The sequence below is a fragment of the Populus nigra genome, chromosome 6, assembly GCF_951802175.1.
Source record: "Populus nigra chromosome 6, ddPopNigr1.1, whole genome shotgun sequence".
Classification (NCBI taxonomy): domain Eukaryota; kingdom Viridiplantae; phylum Streptophyta; class Magnoliopsida; order Malpighiales; family Salicaceae; genus Populus; species Populus nigra.
Window position 1 is genome coordinate 17,327,765 of NC_084857.1, and position 24,223 is coordinate 17,351,987.

Below are 24,223 nucleotides of genomic sequence, written 5' to 3' on the forward strand. Positions count from 1 at the left end.
GAAGTTGTTCATTGAATGCTCCATCAACTGCATTAGCTTGTTCAATGTAATCTTCTTGCATTGTTGGGCACATATCCAAAGCATGTCCTTGTTAGGAGCATATGCTACAAACTTTCACCTGCTATACATTTCCACAAGCCAAAGCACGCACAAGAGAAGTAAGATCATTAACTTTATTCTCAAGGTTAGAAATACTTACCTCATTTACTTGTTTATTTGCGAAGCCTCCACGGGTGTCGAAGATTCCATACGTCAATGATGACTCTATTTTCTTTATTGATTTCATGCATCAACCGTGAATTAGTATTCGCTGTCGATTCCATCCGTCAGTCGTGGCTGAGATTTTAGTGACGATTTCAAGGTCTACAACGACTCAGTTTTCGTTGATGATTTCTGGATCAGCAGTGACATGGTGTTTTTGACGATTCCATACATCAGCCATGAATCTATTTTTGATATCGATTTTATGCGTCGGTCATGAATTCATTGACGGCGTCGATTCCATACATAAGTTGTCACTTAGATATCAGTGGCGATTTCAAGGTCTATAATGACTCTATTTTCGCTGACGATTTCTGGTCAGTAGTGACACAGTGTTCACTGACGATTCCATGCGTCAACGATGACTCTATTTTCTCTATTCATTTCATGCATCAACCATGAATTACTATTTGCCGTCAATTCCATCCGTCAGCCGTGACTTAGATTTCAATGATGATTTCAAGGTCTACAGCGACTCAGTTTTTGCTGACGATTTCTGGATCAGCAATGACATAGTGTTTTGGACGATTCCATGCGTCAGCCATGAATCTATTTTTGATATCGATTTTATGCGTCGGTCATGAATTCATTGACGGCGTCGATTCCATACATAAGTTGTCACTTAGATATCAGTGGCGATTTCAAGGTCTATAATGACTCTATTTTCGCTGACGATTTCTGGTCAGTAGTGATACAGTGTTCACTGACGATTCCATGCGTCAACGATGACTCTATTTTCTCTATTCATTTCATGCGTCAACCATGAATTAGTTTTCGCTATCGATCTTATATGTCATTCGTCACTCAATTTTCAATGATGATTTCTCGTTCTACAGTGACTTAGTTTTCATTGCTGATCCTTTGGATCAGCAATGACATAGTTTTTTCGATGATTCCATGCGTGAGCCATGACTCTATTTTTGTAATCGATTTGATTTATCGGTTGTGAATTCTTTGACTCTGTCGATTCCATACGTTAGCTGTCACTTAGTTTTCAGTGATGATTTCAAGGTCTACAATGACTCTGTTTTCACTGACGATTTCAGGTCAGTAGTGACGCAGTGTTCTCGGATGATTCCATACGTCAACGCTAACTCTGTTGCATGCGTCAACCGTGAATTAGTATTCGCTGTCGATTTCATCCATCAGTCCTGACTTAGATTTCAGTGATGATTTCAAGGTCTACAGCGACTTAGTTTTCATTGACGATTTATGGATCAGCAGTGACATAGTGTTTTTGACGATTCCATGCGTGAGCTATGACCCTATTTTTGCAATCGATTTGATGCGTTGATCGTGAATACATAGACGTTGTCGATTCTATACATCAACTGTCACTCAGATTTCAATGGTGATTTCATTGTCTATAGTGATGATTTCTGGTCAATAGTGACGCAGGTTTCACTGACAATTCCATGCGTCAATGATGACTCTGTTTTCTCTATTCATTTCATGTGTCAATCAGGAATTACTTTTCGCTATCGATTCCATTCGTCATCTATCTCTCAATTTTCAATGAAGGTTTCTCGTTCTACAGTGACTTAGTTTTCGTTGACGATTTATGGATCAACAATGACATAGTGTTTTCGATGATTCTATGCGTGAGCGAAGACCCTATTTTTGCAATCGATTTGATGCGTCGGTCGTGAATTCACAGACGCTGTCGATTCCATATGTCAGCTGTCACTCAGTTTTCAGTGCCAATTCCATGCATCAACGATGACACTGTTTTCTTTATTGATTTCTTTCATCAACTGTGATTTAGTATTCGCTGTCAATTCTATATAACATTCGTCGCTCAATTCCTAATGATGATTTCTCGTTCTAAAGTGACTTGGTTTTCACTGACGATTTCTGGATCAGCAGTGACAGTGTTTTGGACAATTCCATGCGTGAGCCATAACTCTATTTTTGCTATCGATTTTATGCTTCAGTCTTGAATTCATTGACGCTGTCCGATTCCATACGTCAGTTGTCACTCAGATTTCAGTGTCGATTTCAAGGTCTACAGCGACTATGTTTTCGCTGATGATTTCTGGATCAATAGTGACGTAGTTTTCACTAACGATTCCATGCATCAATAATGACTCTATTTTCTCTATTGATTGCATGCGTAAACCGTGAATTAGTTTTCACAGTCGATTCCATTCGTCATCTATCACTCAATTTTCAATGATGATTTCTCGTTCTAAAGTGACTGAGTTTTCGCTGATGATTTGTGGATCAGCAGTGACATAGTGTTTTAGACGATTCCATGTGTTAGCCATGTATCTATTTTTGCTATCGATTTTTTGCATCGGTTTTGAATTCATTGACGTTGTCCGTGTCCATACGTCAGTTGTCACTAAGATTTCGGTGCCGATTTCACTGTAAAAAATGACTCTGTTTTTGTTGACGATTTCTGGTCAGTAGTGATGCAGTTTTCACTAACAATTGCATGCGTCAACGATGACTCTGTTTTCTCTATTGATTGCATGCATCAACCGTGAATTTGTTTTCACTGTTGATTCCATGCATCATCCGTCACTCAATTTTCAATGATGATTTCTCGTTCTGAAGTGACTTAGTTTTCGCTGATAATTTCTGGCCCAGCAGTGATATAGTGTTTTGGATGATTCCATGCGTCAGCCATGACTCTATTTTTGCTATTGATTTCATGCTTCGGTCGTGAATTTATTGACGCTGTCCATTACATATGTCAGCTGTCACTCAGATTTCAGTGTCGATTTCAATATCTAAAGTGAGTCTGTTTTTGTTGACGATTTCAGTTCAGTAGTGACGCAGTTTTCAATAACAATTCCATACGTCAACGATGACTCTATTTTCTCTATTGATTGCATGCGTAAACTGTGAATTAGTATTCGCTGTCGATTCCATGCGCCATCCATCGCTCAATTTTCGATGATGATTTCTCATTCTAAATGGACTTACTTTTCACTAACGATTTCTGGATCAGTAGTGACAGTGTTTTGGACGATTCCATGTGTCAGCCATGAACCTATTTTGCTATCAATTTTATGTGTTTGTCCTGAATTCATTGACACTATCGATTCCATATGTCAGCTTTCACTTAGTTTTCAGTGACAATTTCATGGTGTACAGTCACTCTGCTTTCGCTGATGATTTCAGGTCAGAAGTGACGCAGTGTTCACTGACGATTCCATGCGTCATCGATGACTCTGTTTCCTCTATTGATTCCATGCATCAACCGTGAATTAGTTTTCGCTGTTGATTCCATGCATCATCCGTCGCTCAATTTTCAATTACGATTTCTCGTTCTAAAGTGACTCAGTTTCGGTGATGATTTTTGGATCAACAGTGACATAGTGTTTTCAATGATTCCATGCGTTAGCTATGAATCTATTTTTGCTATCGATTTATGCATCTGTACTAAATTCACTGACACTATTCGATTCCATACGTCAACTGTCATTGAGATTTCAGTGTTGATTTCAATGTCTATAGTGACTCTGTTTTGGCTGATGATTTCTGGTCAATAGTGATGCAGTTTTCACTAACGATTCCATGCGTCAACGATGACTCTATTTTCTCTATTCATTTCATGCGTCAACCGTTAATTAGTTTTCGCTGTCGATTCCATGCGCCATCCGTCTCTAAAAGTTCAATGATGATTTGTCGTTCTTTTTTGACTCAATGTTCGCTAATGATTTTTGGATCAGCACTGATATAGTGTTTTCGACGATTCCATGCGTGAGCCATGACTCTATTTTTGCAATCGATTTGATGCGTTGGTCGTGAATTCGTTGACGCTATCGATTCCATACGTCAGCTTTCACTCAGTTTTTAGTGACGATATAAAGGTCTACACTGACTATGTTTTCGTTGATGATTTCTTATCAGTAGTGACGCAGTTTTCACTAACTATTCCAAGAGTCCACAATGACTCTTTTTTCTCTATTCATTTCAGGCGTCAACCGTTAATTAGTTTTCGCTATCGATTCCATCCGTCATCCATCGTTCAATTTTCAATGATGATTTCTCGTTCTATAGTAACTTAGTTTTCACTGATGATTTATTGATCAGCAGTGACATAGTGTTTTCAACGATTCCATGCGTGAGCCATGACCCTATTTTTGCTATCGATTTGATGTGTCGGTCGTGAATTCACAGACGTTGTCGATTCCATATGTCAGGTGTCATTTAGATTTCAGTGATGATTTCAAGGTCTATAGTCACTCTATTTTCGCTTACTATTTCAGATCAGTAGGGACGTAGTTGTCATTGACGATTCCATGGATCATTCGTCCCTCAATTTTCAATGATGATTTCTAATTCTACTTTGATTCAGTTTTCACTGACGATTTATGGATCAGCAATGACATATTGTTTTTTATGATTCCAAGTGTGAGCCATGACTCTATTTTTGCTATCGATTTGATGCGTTGGTCGTGAATTCATTGACGTTGTCGATTCCATATGTGCTCTGTCACTCATTTTTCAGTGGTGATTTCAATGTCTACAGTGATTGTTTTTGCTGACGATTTGTGGTCAGTAATGACACAGTTTTCATTGACGATTCCATGTGTCAACGATGACTATGTTTTCTCTATTCATTTCAGGCGTCAACCGTGAATTTGTTTTCGTTGTCGATTCCATGCGTCATCCATCGCTCAATATTCAATGATGATTTCTCGTTCTACAGTGACTTAATTTTCAACGATTCCATGTGTGAGCCATGATTCCATTATTTCAATTGATTTTATGCGTCGGTCATGAATTCATTGACGCTGTCGATTCCATACGTCAACTTTCACTTAGTTTTTAGTGACGATATAAAGGTCTACACTTACTATGTTTTCACTGATGATTTCTTATCAGTAGTGACGCAGTTTTTATTGACTATTCCAAGAGTCCACAATGACTCTTTTTTCTCTATTCATTTCAGGCGTCAACCATTAATTAGTTTTCGCTATCGATTCCTTCCGTCATCCGTCAGTCAATTTTCAATGATGATTTCTCGTTCTACAGTGACTTAGTTTTCACTCATGATTTCTGGATCAGCAGTGACATAGTTTTTTTGTCGGTTCCATGCGTCACCCATGAATCTATTTTTACTATCAATTTTATGCATCACTTGTGAATTCCTTGACGTTGTCGATTCGATACGTCAATTGTCACTCAGATTTCAGTGATGATTTCAATGTGTACAGTGACTCTGTTTTTGCTGATGATTTCTGGTCAGTAGTGACATAGTGTTTTCGACGATTCCATGCGTGAGCCATGACTCTATTATTGCAATCGATTTTATGTGTCGGTCATGAATTCATTGACGATGTTGATTCTATATGTTAGCTTTCACTCAATTTTTAGCAACGATATAAAGGTCTACACTGGCTATGTTTTTGCTGACAATTTCTTGTGAGTAGTTACATAGTTTTCACTGACTATTCTAATAGTCCACAATGACTCTTTCTCTATTCATTTCATGCCTCAACCGTGAATTAGTTTTCGCTGTCGATTCCATCTGTCGCTCAATTTTCATTGATGATTGCTCATTCTATAGTGACTTAATTTTCGCTAATGATTTTTGGATCAACAGTGACAGTTTTTTCAATGATTCCATGCGTGAGTCATGACTCTATTTTTGCAATCGATTTGATGCGTTGGTCATGAATACATAGATGTTGATTCTATACGTCAACTGTCACTCAGATTTCACTAGCGAATTCAATGTCTACAGTGACTCTGTTTTTGCTGATGATTTCTAGTCAGTAGGGAAGCAGTTTTCACTCACGATTCTATGAGTCAACAATGAATCTGTTTTATCTATTGATTTCATGCGTCAACTTTGAATTAGATTTCACTGTCAATTCCATGTGTCATCCATCACTCAATTTTTCAATGATGATTTTCGTTCTACTGTGACTCAGTTTTCGATGAAGATTTATGGATCAGTTGTGACTTAGTATTTTTGACGATTCGAAGTGTGAGCCATGACTCTATTTTTGCAATCGATTTGATGTGTTGGTCTTGAATTCATTAATGTTGTCGATTCCATACGTCAGCTTTCACTCAGTTTTTAGTGACGATATAAAGGTCTACAATGACTCTATTTTCGCTGCAATTTCTTGTTAGGAGGGACAGTTTTCACTAACTATTCCAAGAGTCCATGATGACTCTTTTTTCTCCATTGATTTCATGCGTCAACCATGAATTATCTTTTGCTGTCGATTATATACATTATTCGCAGCTCAATTTTGAATGATGATTTCTCATTCTAGAATGACTTAGTTTTCTCTGACGATTTATGGATTGGTAGTGACATAGTGTTTTCGACGATTCCATGTGTGAGTCATGACCCTATTTTTGCAATCGATTTGATGTGTCGGTTGTGAATACATAGACGTTGTCAATTCTATACGTCAACTGTCACTCAGATTTTAGTGGCGAATTCAATGTCTATAGTGACTCTGTTTTTGCAAACAATTTCAGGTCAATAGGGAAGCAGTTTTCACTAACGATTCCATGCGTCAATGATGAATCTGTTTTCTCCATTGATTTCATGCGTCAACTGTGAATTAGATTTCGCTGTCGATTCCATGCGTCATTCATCACTGAATTTTTCAATAATGATTTCTCATTCTACTATGACTCAGTGTTCGATGAAGATTTATGGATTAGCTGTGACATAGTGTTTTCGACGATTCCATGCGTGAGCCATGATTCTATTTTTGCAATCGATTTGATGTGTCGGTCTTGAATTCATTAATGTTGTCGATTCCATACGTCAGCTTTCACTTAGTTTTTAGTGATGATATAAAGGTCTACACTGACTCTGTTTTTGCTAAAATTTCTTGTTACGAGGGACACAGTTTTCACTGACTATTCCAAGAGTCCACGATGACTCTTTTTTCTCTATTGATTTCATGCGTCAATCATGAATTATCTTTTGCTGTCGATTACATACATCATTTGTCACTCAATTTTCAATGACGATTTCTCGTGCTAAAGTGACTTTGTTTTCGTTGATGATTTCTGGATTAGTAGTGACATAGTGTTTTTGACGATTCCATGTGTCAGCCATGAATCTATTTTTGCTATCAATTTTATGTGTCGGTCGTGAATTCATTGATGCTGTTGATTCCATACGTCAGTTGTCATTTATATTTCAGTGGCGATTTCAATGTCTACGGTGACTCTGTTTTTGCTGACGATGTCTGGTCAATAGTGACGTAGTTTTCACTAACAATTCCATGCGTCAACGATGACTCTGTTTTCTCTATTGATTTCATGCATCAATCATGAATTAGTATTCGATCTCGATTCTATCCATCAGCCGTGACTCAGATTTCAATGATGATTTCAAGGTCTACAACGACTCCGATTTGGTTGTCGATTTTTGGATCAGAAGTGACATAGTGTTTTTGACGATTCCATGTGTCAGCAACGAATCTATTTTTGCTATCAATTTTATGCGTCGGTCATGAATTCATTGACGCTGTTGATTCCATACGTCAGTGGTCACTTAGATTTTAGTGGTGATTTTAATGTCTGCTGTGACTCCTTTTTTTTTTACGATTTCTGGTCAGTAGTGACGTAGTTTTCACTGACGATTCCATGCGTCAATGATGACTCTGTTTTCTCTATTGATTTCATGCGTTAATCATGAATTAGTATTCACTGTTGATTCTATCCATCAGCCGTGACTAAGATTTCAGGGACGATTTCAAAATCTACAGCGACTCAGTTTTTGCTGACAATTTCTGGTTTAATAGTGATATAGTGTTTTTACCGATTCCATTTTCCTATCGATTTTATACGTTGGTCGTGAATTCATTGATGCTATTGATTCCATGCATCATTTTTCACTCAGATTTCAGTGGGGATTTCAATGTCTATTGTGACTCTGTTTTTTCTAATGATTTCTGGTCAATAGTGATGCTGATTTCATTAACGATTCCATGCGTGAACGATGACTATGTTTTCTCTGTTCATTTCATGCGTCATCCGTTGCTCAATTTTCAATGATGATTTCTCGTTCTACAGTGACTCAGTCTTCACTGACGATTTTATGCATCAGTAGTGACATAGTGTTTTTGATGATTCAATGCGTGAGCGAAAACCCTATTTTTGGAATCGATATGATGTGTCGATCGTGAATTCACAGACGCTCTTGATTCCATACGTCAGCTGTCACTCAGTTTTCAGTGACGATTTCAAGGTCTACAGTGACTCTGTTTTCACTAACGACTTCAGGTCAGTAGTGACGCAGTGTTCACTGATGATTCCACGCGTCAACGATGACTCTGTTTTCTCTATTGATTTCATTCGTCAACCATGAATTAGTATTCGCTATCGATTATATGCATCATTCGTCGCTCAGTTCTTAATGATGATTTCTCATTCTAAATTGACTCAGTTTTCCCTGACGATTTCTGGATCAGTAGTGACAGTGTTTTGACGATTCAATGCATCAGTCATGACTCTATTTTTGCAATCAATTTGATGCGTCGGTCATGAATTCATTGACGCTGTTGATTCTATATGTCACCTTTCACTTAGTTTTGAGTGACGATATAAAGGTCTACACTGACTATGTTTTCGCTTACGATTTCTTGTCAGTAGTGATACAGTTTTCACTGAGTATTCCAAGAGTCAACATGACTCTTTTTTTCTCTATTGATTTCATGCGTCAACCGTGAATTAGTTTTCGCTGTCGATTACATGCATCATCCTTCGCTTAATTTTTCAATGATGATTTCTCGTTCTACTGTGACTCAGTTTTCGATGACATTTTATGGATCAACGTTGGCATAGTTTTTTCGATGATTCCATGTGTGAGCCATCACTTAGATTTCAGTGGCAATTTCAAGGTCTACATCAACTTTATTTTTGCTTATGATTTCTGGTCAATAGTGACGCAATGTTCACTGAAAATTCTATGCATCAATGATGGCTCTCTTTTCTCTATTGATTTTATTCGTTAATCATGAATTAGTATTCTTTGTCGATTTTATACATCATTCGTCGCTCAATTCTCAATGATGATTTCTCGTTCTAAACTGACTTAGTTTTCGCTGATGATTTCTGGATCAGAAGTGACATAGTGTTTTTAACGATTCCATGCGTCAGCCATGACTCTATTTTTGCTATCATTTTGATGCATCGGTCGTGAATTCATTGATGCTGTCAATTCTATATGATTGTTGTCACTCAGTTACCAGTGACAATATCAAAGTCTACACTAACTCTTTTTACGTTAACGATTTCTTGTCAGTAGTGACCTAGTTTCTTTGATGATTCCATGCATCAACGATGACTCTGTTTTCTCTGTTGATTTCATTCGTCAACCGTGAATTAGTATTCGATGACAATTCCTTCCATCAGCCACGAATCAAATTTCAGTAATGATTTCAAGGTCTAAAGCGACACAGTTTTCGCTTATGATTTCCTGATCAACAATGACGATATAAAAGTCTAAAGTAACTTTGTTTTCGTGGACAATATCTTGTTAGTAGTGATGCAGTTTTCACTAACTATTCTAGGAGTCCACGATGACACTTTTTTCTCTATTGATTTCATGCGTCAACTGTGAATTACTTATCGCTGTCGATTACATACATTATTCACTACTCAATTTTCAATGATGATTTCTCGTTCTAAAGTGACTTAGTTTTCGCTAATGATTTCTGGATCAACAGTGACATAGTGTTTTTCATGATTCCATGCGTCAGCCATGAATCTGTTTTTGCTATCGATTTTATGTGTTGGTTGTGAATTCATTGACGCTGTTGATTCTATAAATCAGCTATCACTCAGTTTTCAGTGATGATTTTAATGTCTACAGTGACTCTGTTTGGGCTGACAATTTCTCGTCAGTAGTGATGCAGTTTTCACTGACGATTCCAAGCATCAAAGATGACTCTGTTTTCTCTATTGATTTTATGCGTCAACCGTGAATTTGTATTCGTTGTCAATTCCATCTGACAGCCCTGACTCAAATTTCAGTGATGATTTCAAGGTCTAAAGCGACTCAGTTTTGGCTGACATTTTCTGGATCAGTAGTGACATGGTGTTTTTGCCGATTCCATGTGTTAGCCATGAATCTTTTTTTGCTATCGATTAAGCGTTGATCGTGAATTCATTGATGTTGTGGATTCCATACATCAGCAGTCACTATCCATCAGGCGTGACGCAGATTTAAGTGACAATTTCAAGGTCTATAGCGGCTCAGTTTTCATTGATGATTTCTTGGTCAACAGTGACATAGTGTTTTCGACGATTCCATGCATTAGCCATTAATCTAGTTTTGCTATTGATTTTATACGTCAGTCGTGAATTCATTGACGTTGTCGATTCCATACGTCAGCTGTCACTCAGATTTCAGTGGTGATTTCAAGGTCTACAGCAACTCTGTTTTTGCTGATGATTTCTAGTCAGTAGTGACGCAGTGTTCACTGAAAATTCTATGCGTCAACGATGACTCTCTTTTCTCTATTCATTTCATGCATCAACCGTGAATTAGTTTTCGGTGTCGATTGCATCCTTTGTCCCTTTATTTTCAATGACAATTTCTCGTTCTACAGTGACTCAGTTTTCGCTGACGATATATAGATCAGCAATGACATAGTGTTTTCTACGATACCATGCGTGAGCTATGACTTTATTTTTGCAATCCATTCAATGCGTCGGTCATGAATTCATTGACGTTGTTGATTCCATCCGTCAGTCGTGACTCAGTTTTCGTTGGTGATTTCTTGGTCAGTAGTAACATAGTTTTTTCAATGATTCCATGCGTCAACGATGACTATGTTTTCTCTATTGATTTCATGCGTCAACCATGAATTAGTTATCGCTGTCGATTACATGCGTCATCCGTCTCTCAATTTTCAATGATGATTTCTCATTCTACAGCGACTCAATTTTTGCTGACGATTTAGGGATTAACAGTGACATAGTATTTTTGACGATTCCATGCGTCAGCCATTAATCTACTTTTGCTATCAATTTTATACGTCGATCGTGAATTCATTGACATTGTCGATTCTAGATGTCACCTGTCACTCAGATTTCAGTCACGATTTAAGGTCAACAGTGACTCAGTTTTCGCTGATGATTTCTCCTCAGTAGTGATGCAGTTTCAAATGATGATTCCATTCATCAATGATGACTCTGTGTTTCTCTATTGATTTCATCCGTCGACCATGAATTAGTGTTCATTATCGAATCCATCCGTCAACTGTGACTCAATTTTAAATGATGATTTCTCATTCTACAGTGACTCTGTTTTCGTAGAAGATTTCTGGATCAGCATTGACATAGTGTGTTTGACGATTCCATGCGTCAGCCATGAATCTAGTTTTGCTATTGATTTTATATGTCGATCGTGAATTAGTATTCCATGTTGATTCCATCCGTCAGTCATGACACAATTTTCAAAGATGATTTCTCGTTTTGCAGTGACTTAGTTTTCGCTGATGATTTCCGGATCAGCACTACCATAATGTGTTTGATGATTCCATGCGTCAGCGATGAATCAATTTTTGCTATCGATTTTTTGCGTCGGTTGTGAATTCGTTAATGTTGTCGATTTCATACGTCAGGTGTCACTCAGATTTAAGTAACGATTTCAAGGTCAACAACGACTTAGTTTTCACTGATGATTTCTAGTCAGTAGTGATGCAGTGTCTAATAACGATTCCATGCGTCAACGATGACTACGTTTTCTTTATTGATTTCATGCGTCAACCGTGAATTAGTATTCACTATCGATTCCATCCGTCAACCGTGACTTAATTTTCAATGATTGTATCTCGTTCTCCAGTGACTCAGTTTTCGATGATGATTTCTGGATCAGCACTGCCATAGTGTGTTTGACGATTCCACGCGTCAGCCATGAATCTATTTTTGTAATCTATTTTATGAGTCGGTCGTGAATTCAAGGCAATTTCAATGTTTACAGTGACTCTATTTTCGCTGTAGATTTCTGGTCAGTAGTGATGTAGTTTTCATTGACGATTCCATGCGTCAACGATGACTCTTTTCTCTATATTCATTTCATACGTCATTCGTGAATTAGTATTCGCTGTCGATTCCATTTGTCAGTCGTGACTCAATTTTCAAATATGATTTCTTGTTCTAGAGTGACTCAGTTTTTGCTGATGATTTCTGGATAAGTAGTGCCATAGCATGTTTGACGATTCCATGCGTGAGCCATGAATCTATTTTTGCTATCGATTTCATGCGACGGTCGTGAATTCATTGATGCTGTGGATTCGAGACGTCAGCTATCACTCAGATTTCAATGGTGATTTCAAGGTCTATAGGGACTCTGTTTTTGCTGACGATTAATAGTTAGTAGTGACGCAGTTTTCACTGACAATTCCAGGCGTCAACGATGACTCTGTTTTCTCTTTTGATTTAAAGCATTAACCGTGAATTAGTATTCACTATCGATTCCATCTGTTAGTTGTGACTCAATTTTCAAAGATGGTTTCTCGTTCTAGAGCAACTCTGTTTTCGCAGACATTTTCTGGTTCAGCATTGCCATAGTGTGTTTGACGATTCCATGCGTGAGCCATGACTATATTTTTGTTATCGATTGGACGCGTAATAGGTCATGAATTCATTGACGCTGTCGATTCCATACGTCGGTTGTCACTCAAATTTCAATGGCCATTTCAAGGTCTATAATTACTTTGTTTTCGCTGACTATTTCTGATCAGTAGTGACACACTTTTCAATGACGATTCCAAGCGTCATCAATGACTCTATTTTCTCTATTGATTTCATGTTTCAATCGTGAATTAGTATTTGCTATCAATTCCATCTGTCAGCCGTGATTCAATTTTCAAAGATGATTTCTCGTTCTAGAGTGACTCTGTTTTCGCTGATGATTTTTGAATCAGCACTAAAATAGTATGTTTGACGATTCTATGTGGCAGCCATGAATCTATTTTTGCTTTTGATTTAATGCGTCGGTCATGAATTCATTGATCCTGTCGATTCCATATGTTACCTGTCACTCAGATTTCAATGGTGATTTGAAGGTCTACAGTGACTATGTTTTCGCTGATGATTTCTGGTTAGTAGTGATGCAATTTTCACTAACGATTCCATGCATCAACGATGACTCTGTTTTCTATATTGTTTCATATGTCAACCATGAATTAGTATTTGCAGTCGATTCCATCCGTCAGCTATCACTCAGATTTCAGTTTCGATTTTAAGGTCTATAGTGACTATGTTTTCGCTGACAATTTCTGGTTAGTAGTGACGCAATTTTCATTGATGATTCCATGTGTCAATGATGACTTTGTTTTCTCTATTGATTTCATGCGTCAATCGTGAATTAGTATTTGATGTCGATTCCATCTGTCAGCCGTGACTCAATTTTCAAAGATGATTTCTTGTTCTAGAGTGACTCAGTTTTTGCTGACGATTTCTGGATCAATAGTGCCATAACATGTTTGACGATTCCATGCGTGAGTCATGAATCTATTTTTGCTATGATTTCATGCGACGGTCATGAATTCATTGATGCTGTGGATTTAAGACGTCAGCTATCACTCAGATTTCAGTGGTGATTTCAAGGTCTACAGGGACTCTGTTTTCGCTGACGATTAATAGTCAGTAGTGACGCAGTTTTCACTAACGATTCCAAGCGTCAACGATGACTCTGTTTTTTGTATTGATTTCATGCGTCAACCGTTAATTAGTATTCGTTGTCGATTCAATCCGTTAGCCGTGACTCAATTTTCAAAGATGATTTCTCGTTCTATAGTGACTCAGTTGTCACTGATGATTTCAGGATCAGCACTGGCATAGTGTGTTTGACAATTCCATGCGTTAGCCTTGAATCAATTTTTGCTATTGATTTTATGCGTCGGGACTTATCTGACGCTATCGATTCCATACATCAATTGTCACTTAGATTTCAGTTGCGATTTCAAGGTCTATAGTGACTATGTTTTCGCTGACAATTTCTGGTCTGTAGTGATGCAGTTTTCACTGAAGATTCCATGCGTCAACGATGACTTTGTTTTCTCTATTGATTTCATGCGTCAAACATGAATTAGTATTTGTTGTCGATTCCATTCATCGGTCGTGACTCAATTTTCAAAGATGATTTCTCGTTCTCCAGTGACTCAGTTTTCGCTGACAATTTCTGGATCAGCACTGGCATAGTGTGTTTGACGATTCCATGCGTGAGCCATGACTCTATTTTTGGTATCGATTTGATGCGTAGGTCGTGAATTCATTGACGCTGTCGATTCCATACGTTAGCTGTCACTCAGATTTCAGTTGCGACTTCAAGGTCTACAGTGACTATGTTTTCGCTGACGATTCCTGTCTGTGGTGATGCAGTTTTCACTAATGATTCCATGCGTCAATGATGACTCTGTTTTCTCTATTGATTTCATTCGTCAACCGTGAATTAGTATTTGCTGTTGATTCCATCCGTCGGCCGTAACTTAATTTTTCAAAGATGATTTCTCGTTCTCTAGTGACTTAGTTTTCTTTGATGATTTCCGGATTAGCACTGGCATAGTGTGTTTGATGATTCCATGCGTTAGCCATGAATATATTTTTGTTATCGATTTTATGCGTCCGTCGGGAATTATCTAACGTTGTTGATTCCATATGTCAGTTGTCACTCAGATTTGAGTTGCGATTTCAAGGTCTACAGTGACTCTGTTTTTGCAGATGATTTCTGGTGAGTAATGATGCAGTTTTCACTGACGATTCCATACGTCAACGATGACTCTATTTTCTCTATTGATTTCATGCGTCAACCGTGAATTAGCTTTCGTTGTCGATTCTATGCGTCATCTGTCGCACAATTTTCAAAGATGATTTCTCGTTCTCCTGTGACTCAGTTTTCGTCGATGATTTCTGGATCAACACTGGCATAGTGTGTTTGTCGATTCCATACGTTAGCCTTGAATCTATTTTTGTTATCGATTTTTTGTCGGAAATTATCTAATGCTGTCAATTCCATACGTCATCTGTCACTCAGATTTTAGTTGCGATTTCAAGGTCTACAGTGACTATGTTTTCGCTGATGATTTTTGGTCTGCAGTGATGCAGTTTTGACTGACGATTCCATGCATCAATGATAACTCTGTTTTCTCTATTGATTTCTTGCGTCAACCGTGAATTAGTATTCGCTGTCGATTCCATTTGTCGTTCGTGACTCAATTTTCAAAGATGATTTCTCATTCTCCAATGACTCAGTTTTTGCTAATGATTTTTGGATCAGCACTGGCATAGTGTGTTTGACGATTCCATGAGTTAGCCATGAATCTATTTTTACTATCGATTTTATGCATCGGTCAAGAATTATCTGACATTGTCGATTCCATACGTTAGCTGTCACTCATATTTTTACTATCAAGAATTATCTGACATTGTCGATTCCATACGTTAGCTGTCACTCATATTTTTACTATCAGATAATCGATTCCATATGTTAGCTGTCACTCATATTTGAGTGGCGATTTCAAGGTCGACAATGACTCTGTTTTCACTGATGATTTCTGGTCTGTAGAGATGCAGTTTTCACTAACGATTCCATGCGTCATCGATGACTCTGTTTTCTCTATTGATTTCATGCGTCCCCCTTGAATTAGAATTCGTTGTCGATTCCATTCGTCAGTCGTATCTCAATTTTCAAAGATGGTTTCTCGTTCTCCTATGACTCAATTTTCGCCGATGATTTCTGGATTAGCACTGGTATAATGTGATGATCCATTTCAAGCCCAAACTTGCCTTATGTTGTGTGCAATCTTCAACCATCAAACACTCAAGGTTTCAATGTCAATCTTAGCCCAAATAATAGGTACATTTGTATCCTTATTTGATGCTTAAATTCAGCCTTAAATCAGCCTCCAAATCAGCCCAAGCACAATCCATGATATTAGAAATCCACACAATAATAACATTTGATTTATTTTGGGCAAGCTATTAATCCAAGAGGCAAGCACATGTATGGAAAGCTGGAGGTGAAATTGTTACATTATTTTGGGTCAAAAGGAAGGAGTTAGCTCAAAAGGGAGGAAGAAAATCGTGCACCAAAGTGTTCTCCAAGCTACCTAAGTTGACTTTCCATAACACCTTTCGGTATTGTAGCCATAACTTTTGACTCATAGATTCGAATGAGCTGTTCTTTAATGATCTGGAAAGCTAATAGAATTGTCTATAAATATGTCTCTAATACCCATTTTCAGAGGAGGCTTCTAAGAGGGTCGAATTGCTGCCCAAATTTAGCATTATATTTGTGTTAGAATTGTTACTGAAATTGAGTTGTGTTCTTCTTTGTAGATTTCAGTTCTTTAGTTTGTAAAACTTATTATTTTAGTTTGATTCAAGTTATTTCATGTTTATTGAAGTGTTCTTATATATAATAATGGTTGGCTAATCTCTTTCTTGGATCCAAATCAAGGATGATGGTGGTTGAGGTGAGTTCTTTAAGATATGAATGAATCTTAATGTTTATCTTCTCCTTTTCTTCTTGAATTTTTATGCACAAACCTTAATTTTGGTATAGAGATTGCTTGATTCAATGTCTTACTTAATATGAAAGTACTTGTTTATTCTTAAGCAATAATCAATCTTCATCTTTTTAAACTTCATTGTAATATCTTCCGATCTAATATCACCATCGTTGATATTAGGTTGAGTTATCAAGGAATCACCAATACATCACCATTAAAATTGATTTTGACCAAGACTTACTTTTTCTTGTCATTTAAAATCTATTTACACTTTTTCATCTTTGAAAACAAATCCATCAATTATTTTCAACTAAGTTATTGTTAATTTAATTTCTCTTGAGTTTTTTTTGTTACCTAGCTTAATTTCCAGATCTAGCTCTTTGTGGATATGACCTTGATCTTACCGAGTTAATTGCTACATCGCACACTCGTGCACTTGCGAGTTAAAACAAGCCGATCATAAAAAGCGGTCAATCAATTGGGAAGCTAGCAAGCAAAGGTAACAAATTTAGATTTGATTATTGGAAAACAAAAAAAAATTCATACATAAAAAAAATCATATGGCTGGTTTTACTGCCTAAAAAAATAAAATAATCAAATGGCTTGTTTTACCGCCTAAAAAAATAAAAAAAATTTGACCTCAACTTTTCGGATATTGGACCGTGGACTGGACTATTAATTGTTGGATTTTGGTTGGTTCAACCGTTTTTCTTTTAATGTCTATTCTAATTAACTTCTAATATTTATTTTTTATATTATAAGACTAGTTTTACCGCCTCTAGTTTATTTTATTTTATTTTGTTGTGATTATTTTTCTTATATTTATTGTTTGAAGTGCTTGGCCAGTATTACCGCCTTTTTATTCATGCTTGTTATAATTATCTTTTAATGTTTATTGTTGTTAATATTGCTTATTAGTTGGAGAGTGAATTTCTTAATTTGTTGTATTTTTATTTTTGAGTTATTACTTTATCTTTTACGTTCCATTTACTTTTATTTGCAATCTTCATTTTCATTTTCTTTTTTTCCTTTCCTTTCGTATTCATATAATTGTTATATATATATATATATATATATATATATATATATATATATATATATATATCATGGCTAATGTTGAAGATGTAGAGGGTGAAGGGAGTGCTCAAGGTAATGGACCTCCACAATTCAATGATCAACCTAATTTTCGAACTATTAGAGAGTATCTTCACCCGGCTAGACAAAGTACACCTTTGTGTATTATCTTACCTCTTAACCAACAAGCTTTCAATTTGAAACCGGGCATGATTCAACTTCTTCCCACATTTCATGGTATGGATTCTGAAAATCCATACATACACATTAAAGACTTGGAAGAGGTATGTAATACTTTTATTGATAGAACATGCACCAAGGAAACCATTTGGCTTAAATTGTTCCCATTCTCTCTAAAGAATAAAGCCAAGCTTTGGCTAAACTCCTTGCGTCCTAGGACTATAGGTACATGGAGAGAAATGCAAGCTGAATTTTTGAAAAAATACTTCCCCACTCATAGGATAGCAGCCTTACAACGTCAAATGATGAATTTTTCTTGTAGTCCAAATGAGTCATTTCACCAAGATTGGGAAAGGTTCAAAGACTTGTTAATTGCATGCCCCCACCATGGTTTTGAGATGTGGAGGTTAGTAAGTTTTTTCTACGACTCTCTTACCGTAGATTTTAAAAAGTTAGTGTCAACCATGTGTAATGGTGAGTTTTATGACAAAGAACCAAGTGAAGCCTTCGATTTTTTTGATCAATTGGCTGAAAACACAAAGCAATGGGAGACTTCTCTCCCACTTCATGTTGAGTCTAGAAACACCATTTCTCATTCAAGTGGGAAGTTCCAATTGAAAGAGACTGATGACCTCAATGCTAGATTAGCCTCATTGGCTAGGAAAGTAAAGTTTCTTGAGATTAAAAAAGTGCATGTCATGAGTGAACAACAAGAGGAAAGTTGTGTTGTTTGTGAGAGCAAAGGACATAGGACAACTGAGTGTCCTACCATTCTAGCCTTTAAGGAAGTGCTATATGGCCAAACTTCTGATTCAAGTAATGTTAGAAAACCCTTTTCAAACCAAGTAGGCAATCCCTACTCTGATACCTATAATCCTGGATGGAGGAACCACCTAAATTTTGGAGGGAGAAATGAGGGCTCTTCAATACCTCAAACATTTCAACCTCCACCCCAACCATTTCATGCTCCCACACATAATACGTACCAACCACCTCATAAGAGATCCCTAGAGGATACTCTTCAACAATTCATGCAAACGCAAGGAGGAATCAACAATTGAGCTTACAAATTTCAAGACCAGACCAATAGGACCTTAGATGATATTTGAAGATCCCAGCTCAACCAATGTTAAATCCTAGAGGTCAGGTACACATGAGTGAATCCTCAACTAGTGAACCTTCAAACCATGAACAAGTTCAAGCCATCACTACCCTTAGAAGTGGAAAGATTGTTGACAAAGCTATAGGTTTTGGGATTCCTAGAGGTATTGTGGGGGAGAAATCTAAGGAAAGTGAAGAGGGAATCAAAACACAAGTGTGACAAATGAAAGTTTGAGTGAAAAAGAAGGTGAGATAAATGAGAGAGAAGTGAGAAAGGAGATGATTCAAGAAAAATTAGAGTCTAAGTGAGTGATTTAGAATTTGTTCCTAGAGCACCATTTCTACAAAGGTTAGGGAAATCTAAACATGATCTTATGAACTCGAAAATCTATGAATTGTTCAAACAAGTGAAAGTCAACATTCCACTCCTTGATGCAATTAAACAAGTCCCATCTTATGCAAAGTTCCTTAAGGACTTATGCACAGTCAAAAGGAGATTGAATGTGAAAGAAAGAGCCTTTCTAACTGAACATGCTAATGCTATCATCTAGTTTAAGACCCCTCCCAAATACAAAGATACTGGTTGTCCCACCATTTCATGCATTATTGGAAGTCATAAGATAGACCAAGCTTTGTTGGATTTAGGAGCAAGTGTGAATTTAATATCCTACACTGTTTACGAATAGTTAGGTTTAGGAGAAATCAAGCCTACTCGAATCACCCTTCAATTAGCTGATAGGTCAATCAAGATTCCCAGGGGTATTGTTGAGGATTTGTTGGTCCAAGTAGACAAATTCTACTTTCCTGTTGATTTCATAGTGTTAGACACTGCACCTATTCAAGGTTTGAATGCTCCCATCCCAATCATCTTAGGTAGACCTTTCCTAGCTACATCCAATGCTTTAATTAACTATAGGAATGGGGTGATGAAATTGTCTTTTGGGAATATGACTGTGGAGATGAACATATTCAATGTCTCCAAACAAATTGGTGAGCATGAGGACATTAGAGAGGTAGATTTGATCCAAACAGTTTGTCAAGAACACTTTGAGAGAGAATGGATAAAGGATCCATTGGAGAGAACTTTAATTCATGATGAAAGATTTTATTCTTTGGAATGTGTTGATGAGAAAGTAAGAGAACTCAAGACTTATTTAGATCCAATGCCTATTATGTCAATAGGTCAATGGACCCCATCGTTTGAGCCTTTGATTTCACCCTAAGTGAAAGTTGAGGCATCTCTTGTCCAACCTTATAAACCAGAAAGGAAGCCTTTATCGAGTGATCTTAAGTATGCATTTCTAGAGGAAGATGAATCATATCCTATTATGATTTCATCAAAACTTAGCATAGAGCAGGAACAAGAACTTTTGAGAGTGGTGAGAAAACATAAGAAAGCAATTGGGTGGACAATTACTGACTTGAAAGGAATTAGCCCTCTATTATGTACACATAGAATCTATCTTGAAGAAGAGGCTAAATCTGTGAGGCAAATGCAAAGACGATTAAACCCAAACATGAAGGAAGTAGTGAGAGGTGAAGTGCTTAAGCTACTTGATGTAGGTATCATTTACCCCATTGCAAACTCAAAATGGGTTAGTCCAACCCAAGTTGTCCCTAAAAAATCTGGAGTCATGGTAGTGAAGAATGAAAATAATGAGCTAGTGCCAACTAGAATCCAAACTGGATGGCGTATGTGCATTGATTATCGTAAGTTGAACATGGTGACTAGGAAGGACCATTTTCCGCTTCCATTTTTAGACCAAGTGCTTAAAAGAGTAGCCAAAAGAGCTTTCTATTGTTTTCTTGATGGATACTCAGGTTACAACCAAATTGAGATTTCCTTAGAAGACCAAGAAAAAACCACTTTCACTTGTCCTTTTAGTACCTATACTTATAGAAGAATGCCCTTGGGCTTGTGTAATGCACCAGCCACTTTTCAAAGGTGTATGATGAGTATCTTTAGTGACATAGTGGAAATTTTTTTGGAAGTTTTCATGGATGATTTTTCAGTTTATAGGGATTCTTATGAGTTGTGTCTAATGCATTTAGAAAAAGTTCTTGAAATGTGTAAAGAGAGCAATCTTGTACTCAATTGGGAGAAGTGTCATTTTATGGTGACACATGGCATTGTCTTAGGTCACATTATCTCTTCGAAAGGGATAGAGGTAGATAAGTCAAAGGTTGAAGTCATTTAAAAATTACCTGCCCCTAGGACTGTGAAAGATGTGAGATCCTTTTTAGGACACGCTGGTTTTTACCGAAGATTCATTCATTCTTTTAGTACCATTGCCAAACCATTGTGTAACTTGTTGTCACAAGATGTCCAATTTGATTGGACATCAAAATGTCAAGAAGCTTTTGAAAAGCTTAAAGGGTTGTTGACCACTACACCAATCATGCAAGCTCCTGATTGGTCGTTACCATTTGAACTGACGTGTGATGCTAGTGATTTTACGGTAGGGGTTGTTTTAGGGCAAAGAAAAGATAAGAGACCTCATGTCATTTATTATGCTAGCAAGATTTTGAATGATGCTCAATTGAATTATACTATAACTGAAAAAGAACTCTTAGTTGTGGTCTTTGCATTAGACAAGTTTAGGTCTTATTTGGTTGGATCTCTTGTTATTGTTTTCACTGATCATGCAACATTGAAATACTTGCTCACAAAACAAGATGCCAAGCCACGTTTGATTCAATGGATCCTCCTACTCCAAGAGTTTAACCTTGAAATTCGAGATAAAAAGGGACTAGAGAATGTAGTGACTGATCATTTGTCCCGTCTTTCAACCTATGAGACCATAATTGATGAACCTCCAATAAATGAATTCTTTGCTGATGGAAATTTATTTTGTGCAGGTACTGTTTCCTACATTGGCTCTCCATGGTATGCCGACATAGCAAATTACCTAGCCACAAGTCAGATTCCTTCTCATTGGTCTAAACTTGACAAACAAAAATTCTTGCGCAACGTGCGTACCTTTTTTTGGGATGACCCCTACCTATTTAAATACTACCTTGACCAAATTGTTAGGCGGTGCATCCCTGATCATGAAATTCCAAGTGTCATTAATTTTTGTCATGCATTAGCCTGTGGTGGGCATTTCTCTTCCAAGAAAACCACTGCCAAGATCTTGTAGTGTGGTTTTCATTGGCCCACCATGTTCAAAGATGTCCATGCCTTCTGTGTTGCATATGACCGATGCCAACGACTAGGTAACCTTACTAGGCGTAACATGATGCCCCTAAACCCCATTCTTGTTTTGGAAATATTTGATTGTTGGGGGATTGATTTCATAGGACCTTTTCCAAGTTCATTTGGTTACCAATTCATCCTTGTAGCTGTTAATTATGTGTCTAAATGGGTGGAGGCCATTGCATCTCGAACCAATGACCATCGAGTTGTGGTCAAATTCTTGAAAGAAAATATTTTCTCTCGTTTTGGCATGCCCCAGGCTATGATTAGTGATGGGGGAATGCATTTTTGTAACAAGCTCATTGGGATTTTGATGAGAAAATATGGTGTAATTCACAAGGTCAGTACCCCATATCAGCCACAAACTAGTGGCCGGCTGAGTTGGCAAATAGGGAGATCAAGAACATTTTAGAGAAAATAGTCAATCCAAACCGTAAAGATTGGTCCCTATGACTAGTCGATGCTTTGTGGGCATATCACACTGCTTACAAGACCTCTTTAGGAATGTCTCCTTATAGGTAGTCTATGGAAAGCCTTGTCATCTCCCTGTTGAGATTGAGCACCGTTCATATTGGGCCATCCGGCAATTCAATGAAAATGAAAACGAGGTTGGCAAAAATAGAAAGCTTCAATTGGATGAATTAGAGGAGCTGAGAAATGATGCATTTGAAAATGCAAAAATTTCTAAACATAAGATGAAAACTTTGCATGATAAACATATTCTTAGGAAATCCTTTCATGTTGGTCAAAAGGTTCTCTTATAGAATTCACGATTACATCTCTTTCCTAGGAAGTTGAGGACAAAATGGATTGGTCCATTTGTGATTAAATCCATCTCTGAGCATAGTGCCTTTAAGGTAGAAAATCCTAAGAATGGAAATGTTTTCAAAGTAAATGGTCATCGATTGAAACCTTATCTTGAAAACTTTGTGGTTGAAGTTGAGACATTGGATCTTGAAGATCCAATACCATTATAGTATCAGAAGTGATGATTTTTTATTTTTATTTTTTTCATTTTCTTTCTTTCTTCCATCTCTTATATTTTCTTGTTCATGCATTAGGGACAATGCATTGTTTTAAGTTGGGGTGTGTGATGTTTTTAATGTAAGGTTTTTAATTTTTTAAAAAAATGGTTTGATGTTTTCTTGTAGTTGTGATATGCAGGTTCAAAAAAAAATTAAGCAAGAAGTCAGCTCAAGTTAGCTCATGTCCAATTCAATCAGACATTCATCCTTGAAAAAAAAAAGGGAGTAATAGTTTTCTAATCTTTATTCTTTTCTTCTCTTTCTTTCTTTTCTTATATTGAGGATAATGTAAAACTTAGTTTTAGATATTTGATTATCTTGAATGCTTGAGATGGCCATGCTTGTTTTTTTAAAAAAACATTTGCATTCGTTTATGAGTGAGACTTGTTTAGGATCAACATTATATTTTTCGATTCATTATTGTGTTGAACATTGCATGCTTTAATTTGGGATATATAATATCTTATAAAGCAAGATATAGCATACTTTTTTTTCCCTTAAGATTATTGAAGTATATTTTTCCTTGTAAAAGTTGTGTGAGTTGTGTGATCGTGCATAAAAGATGAGTGTGATGCTTTACTTGTGATCATCCCTTTTGATCTAGTCCTAAACAAGGTTTAAGTAAATATAGTAATAATTATTAGACAATTAAATAACTAAATATGTACAAAGTTCTATCTACTCCAACGTTTTGAGTTGCTCAGTAACTAGGGGTATTCATCACAAATGTTTATCTTTGCGTCAAACGGCAGCTTGAAATATGAGTATGCAAAGCACTTTAAGTTTGTGACTTTGTGAGTAACCGGGTGCATTCATCACAAACGTTTGTATTCACGTCAAAAGGGAAGTGACCACTTAAAGACAGAATAAATAATATCTTCAAAAGAAAACGAGAAAAAAAAGAAAAAATATTTATATATATATATATA